A 6000-nucleotide genomic window follows, 5' to 3' on the forward strand; every position below is an offset into this window, starting at 1 on the left:
AGTAATAATAATAATAATAATAAATTTTATTTATATCCCGCCCTCCTCAGTCGAGGCCGGGCTCAGGGCGGCTAACAACACTAAAACAGTACAACATTATAAAGTAACAGCACAATGTCAATAATCAGTAGCCAGGGATTGCTTGGAAAGCGCTCAGCCCTGGGACTCCAAAAGACCTTGTTCAGAAGGACAAGAGCATCTGAGAGCATAATTCAGAATGAATAATTTAGTAAGTTTAACGCAGTGTAGGAATTGCAAGCGATGTCCCAAAGCTATTTCAGCTTCCCCTGAATGCATTCTGGCTACCACCCTTCATTGGCCTCTTTTGCAGGAAGAGGCTGCTGACCGGTGCTCAGGGTGCTTTTGCAGGAAGAGGCTGCTGACCTGGTCCTCACTTGGCTGTTGCCTTGTTTGATGCAGTTCATAAACCAGTTAAAGCCAATGAAATAACTGGCTTGAAGGTTCTAATCCTGAATGCAAGCCCTGCAGTAATTACACTAGGGACCAGTCTCCAGGTTATGGTCAAAACATGGCAGCAGTTTGAAAGTCTCTATCTGGCAGGTAGACCATAAATCTGCAGAGACAATATAAGCAAATGATCACTAGTTTCTGCCTAGTCCCCTCTTTATGCACACACACATAGATGCACCTGTGGGCATTTGGCATTGCTTTCTTGCTGAAGTTGTGCAGGTCTTGGTCTGGTCAGTACCTAACTTAGATGGGAGATTGTCTTGAGAGCCCCTGTACACATACAGTGGATTTAATGACTGAGGAAAGGCAAGCTATAATATAAATGTGGTAAATAAATGCAACACTAGGTATGCACTCATAATAGTCTCTCTAGGCGGTCTGTATCCTTTGCACAGATCCTGCAAGCAGAGCGTGGCAAGTACCGTACTTCAGGTAGCAGATTCTGGGAGCAGGAAATGTTGGGAAGGTGTTGGAGGACAGAGCTGTCAGCTGTGCATGTCCTATACAGTCTGCCCTTTGGACAAGCCCAACCAAGTAAGATTCAACTCCCCGTTGGTTGGGCTCAAAGGAGACCGGCTCACCATCTTGTCAATTTCCCTTGATGCAGCAAAAGGTCGGGAGTCAACCCTGCATGTTACAGAGGTTATCTTTGCACCTCTTGGCAAAGGATCATAACTCAGTGGTAGAGCGGCTAGCTGCTCTGAGGGTGGAAGATCCCAGATTCCAGGTACAGAGAGACTCCTACCTGAAATCCCAGAGGGCCACTGCTAGTCAGTACAGACAAAGCTGAGCTAGAAGGACTGCACAGCTAATGGAGGGTTAAATTCTGCCCTCCCACCCATCAGCTGATATCACCTATGATTTCAGCTGGTGGGTGAGTGGGCGTGATTTAAAAAAATGGAGCCTGTGGGCCAAATTGGATCCCCTGGCAGGCCAAAACTGGCCCAGAGGCTGAAGGAATCTACCCCTGCCCTAAATGGACCATCTTATGCACCATATTCTGATTCCCACAATGGCTAACCCACTGTTTCCAGAAAAGTCTACACACAGGGCTTGAAGTTTCACTCGCACACACTCCTGCCATTGCCCCCAGCATCCTGCCGCTGAACAGAGATGCTTCCTTTAACTATATGATTATACTAAAAAGGGCAGGGAGGAAAGAGGTAACTTCTGTTATTGCTTCTATTACTATTACTTGCTAACCAAAACAGTAGCCTCCTTAGGGAAGCTGTATATCTCCCAAATCCAAACATAATTGCTCAGGCAAGCACCTGGAAAAATCATCTAATGCCTTTTGGCTTAAAAACTGTAGCATTTACCCCAGAAGCCTTTGCTTTTTCAGTTTCATGTGTACATATTTTCTTATGTAATATTCATATTTTCTTAGGTGGGGCATTTTCCACCCTGGAATTGACATTTCATCCTCCTGTGCATATATGTTAAGGTGGTAGTTGCCCCTCCTTCACCCTTCCAAAAACGTTCAATATCTTTTTTAGAAAACCAGCAGTTAAACAAGTCCGATTTGGACCATTTTGGCCTCTTGGGACTACAGTAAATTGGAATCATTATTTAAAATGAATGCATTCTGAAAGGCTGTGTTTTTCTATACTTTCTTTAGGCATGGATTTGATTTAGTTTCTTTAATGAACTGAGCACCAGCTGTTTAATTTGGTAATGTTCCTCCAACTCATCACCAAGGCCTGACTCATTTATTAATGCAGGGATAGGAAACCAGTGCTCTAGCCAGATAGTGTTGAACTCCAAATCCCATTAGCCCCAGCCAGTGGGTTCAATGATCTGGGGTGGTGGAAGTTGTAGTCCAGCAACTTACTTGAAGCCTACAGCTTCCCCATCTCTACCGTGTTTTGGTTCTTACTTAACGATTCACATGTAGTCATGATCTGAGTATCTCAAATGTGTTTGTTATGGCCAAGAAACAGATTTGTACTCACAGAAGCTTCTCCAGTTCAAGGTATTTCTGTTTACGAGACAACAAATTGAAACAGGACACTCTGTAAAGCAAAATGTAGTATATTAACCCATTTGATAATTTGGTGCTATTTTGTTATACATTTTCCACCTACTTTGCTCAAGAAAAGGAACAGCCCTAGATAGAAGACCATTAACTTTACTATTTGGAAGATATTTACTACAATATGGCTGCCTGGGTAGAGAATCCAAGAGAGATTTAGGTGAGGCAAAGAGAATGGAGTGCTTTGGTCTTTCTTAAAGGTAAAGCCACATGTATCACATGCAGTAGTCACTTCCTTATGACCTGGTCCTACATCACCTTGATAAAGTTAGTAAAGGAGCAGTCAGTGACTACTAACAGTAGATTCTTGGCTATTTCAAGTTAGAGCATTCATTCATTCACACTGAGGTCCAGCTTTGAGGGCCTTCTGGAGGTTTCCTCCCTGCAAGAAGCGAAGTTACAGGGAACCAGGCAGAGGGCCTTCTCGCTTGTGGCACCTGCCCTGTGGAACGCTCTCCCATCAGATGTCAAGGAAATAAACAACTATCTGACTTTTAGAAGAACATCTGAAGGCAGCCCTGTTTAGCGAAGCTTTTTATGTCTTACGTTTTATTGTATTTTTAATATTTTGTTGGAAGCTGCCCAGAGTGGCTGGGGAAGCCCAGCCAGATGGGTGGGGGATTATTATTATTATTATTATTATTATTATTATTATTATTATTTTCAATTCATTCCTTGAAAGTAGTTCAATGAGAATTAATCAGAAAAACACCACCAGACTTTCCTAATTTTTTTCAACGTGGGCCTATACCTGTTGATGGATATAAAGCCAAAGATGTTGAAGTCTTGATGGGTCTTTGGATAGGAAGTCACCATTATTTTCCATCAAGGTCAGGGTGCTTGTGCCAGTTGTGATAAGAATGTAAGTCCTGCTGACTGTAAGCCCAGCTAGTCCAGCATCCTTTCTCACGTTGGCCAACCAGGTGCCCATGGGAAGCCCAGAAGCAGGTCCCAAGTAGAACATTGCCATCATGGATGGTAGCCAATGATGGTAGCCTATCATCTTTTAAAGCTGTCCAAGTTGGCAGCCATCACTACGTTTGGGGGGGGAAATTCCACTGTAAATTATTTATTACATGTGTAACTTACCTTTTCTCCTAGAAGCTCAAGGCGATGTAAACATATGCACTGTGTAATTACGTACTTTTTGGGGGGGTCTGTCCTGCCTTTTCTAAGTACAGTGGTACTTTGGGTTAAGAACTTAATTCGTTCTGGAGGTCCGTTCTTAACCTGAAACTGTTCTTAACCTGAAGCACCACTTTAGCTAATGGGGCCTCCTGCTGCTGCCGTGTTGCCACTGCTCGATTTCTGTCCTCATCCTGAAGCAAAGTTCTTAACCCGAGGTACTATTTCTGGGTTAGCAGAGTCTGTAACCTGAAGCGTCTGTAACCCGAGGTACCACTGTATTCTAATATTATGTGAGAGGAACAATAATTGTTCTCTAGGTCAACATATTCCTCAAGCCATCCATTATGGCCCCAAGGTCTTATTCCTGATCAGTCACTGCTAGCTCAGATTCCATGAGCACATATATGAAATTAGGATTATTATTATTTTCCCCCAATATACACCACTTTACACCGGCTTATATTGAATTGCATTTGGACATTCACCCAGTCCGGAGAATGTTGTAAAATCAGAGAACTTGACTATCTCACTGCTGACTCCTAACTCCAGATCATTATGAACAAGGTAAAAGGCACTGGTCCCCTTGGGTACTCTACTTCCGACATTCCACTTCTATTGGGAGAACTGTCCATTTAATCCTAGGACCGGTCCTAATATCCTTGTTATTGTGCATTCGTGATTATCGGTGCTCATCATGTTATTGGGAAGTCCATACAAAATTCTTGATTTCCATACTCCTGGTGCCTGCAAATTGTTTCTGCTTCATTTCCAAGCAAATTACATCCTGTAAGCTGCTGAAATCTTGTAACTTTTCAGAGCACAAGTGTACTGGGTTGTTGGTTTTTTTCAGTCCTGCTTTTGTTACACTATAGCCCTACTGTGGTAGCACTGGTGAAGCATTGCAGAACAAGTAATCAACGTTTGGAGAATCCAATATGCATCTACCATTAATGCACTGTTACTGTGTTTAGAACGTGCTGCTGAATATATCTGCCAAAAAAAATCACCAATCTGGAGTGGGTCCTACTCTTGACTTCCTGTTTCTAAATAGTTACTGATCTGTATTGGATCTTTCCTCTTATTCCATGACTTTAAGCTTAATCAAGAATCTTTAGCAAGGTACTCTGTCAAAACTTTTTGAAAGTCTAAGTACTACACATTGTCAACTGGATCAGCTCTGTCTATAAACTTGTTTATACTTTCAGAGAACTCTAAAATATTAGTGAGCCTACGTCTCCATTTATCCTTTCAAACATCTGGGATTTGATTATCATTTCCTGCCTTTGCCTATACGAAGCACTCTGTCAATCACTGTTATTGTTTAGGCTATATAAGACCTTCTACTTCCCTGCCCCAGACCTCCGTATGGTCCTGAGCATCTACCTTACCAAAATCCATTGAACATTGATAAACAGCTGCTGTAGGTTTAGTTTTCTGTAAGGATCCCAACTTTCCATCCAACAGTTTAGGACAGGCTTCCTCAACCATGGCCCTCCAGATGTTTTGAGACTACAATTCCCATCATCCCTGACCACTGGTCCTGCTAGCTAGGGATCATGGGAGTTGTAGGCCAAAAACATCTGGAGGGCTGAGGTTGAGGAAGCCTGGTTTAGGAGATGCAGAAGCACTCCAAGCAAACGGGCCATAAATAGACACCAGCAGATGTTAAGTATCATCAGCAATTGATACTTAGGATCAAATGGTGTTTTTTAATCAGTTCCTATTTTACAGCTTAAATAATACAGCTTGATAATGTATATATCCCACATTCCCCCCAATTCTGCCGCAGAAAAAGATTCTGGCCTCTAAGATGTTTAAACCTCCACTCATCTCCCACAGTCTCCAAGTTATCCTTGGGGAAGGGTTTTAAAAGCAATAGGGGTGCTCAGGTCAGGAGAGCAGAACTGTTCTCTTTCATTCTGCCTCCCCTTTCTTTAGTCACCTTCTTCCTACCTGACTTTGACATTAGAACTGATCCTGATGGAAAGAACAGCAACTTTGCTTTTAAACTTGTGAAATAATACAGGAGATTTTATATACCGTGTGTGTGTGTGTGTGTGTGTGTGTGTGTGTATATATTATTGTTAGAACATTATTAGCCACGTGTTTCCTGTTACTGCTTAAGTTTGGTGTTTAAAAATGGAAGCGCACTTTTAAAAGCAAACTGCCATGATCACTTTGGTTTGGCCTCTTAAAGGAGAGTTGAATGGACCTTACTTACTACCTGCCTACAGTAGGAATAGGGACTCTGTCCTCCCCTCCCCCCACCCTGTTGGACTTCAACTCCCATCAGCCCCAGCCAGCATGATCAATGGTCAGGAATGATGGGAGTTGTAGTTCAGCAACATTATTTTTGGTATAAACTTGCC

This window comes from Podarcis erhardii (genome assembly GCF_964252035.2).
Source record: "Podarcis erhardii genome assembly, chromosome: 4".
Taxonomy (NCBI): domain Eukaryota; kingdom Metazoa; phylum Chordata; class Lepidosauria; order Squamata; family Lacertidae; genus Podarcis; species Podarcis erhardii.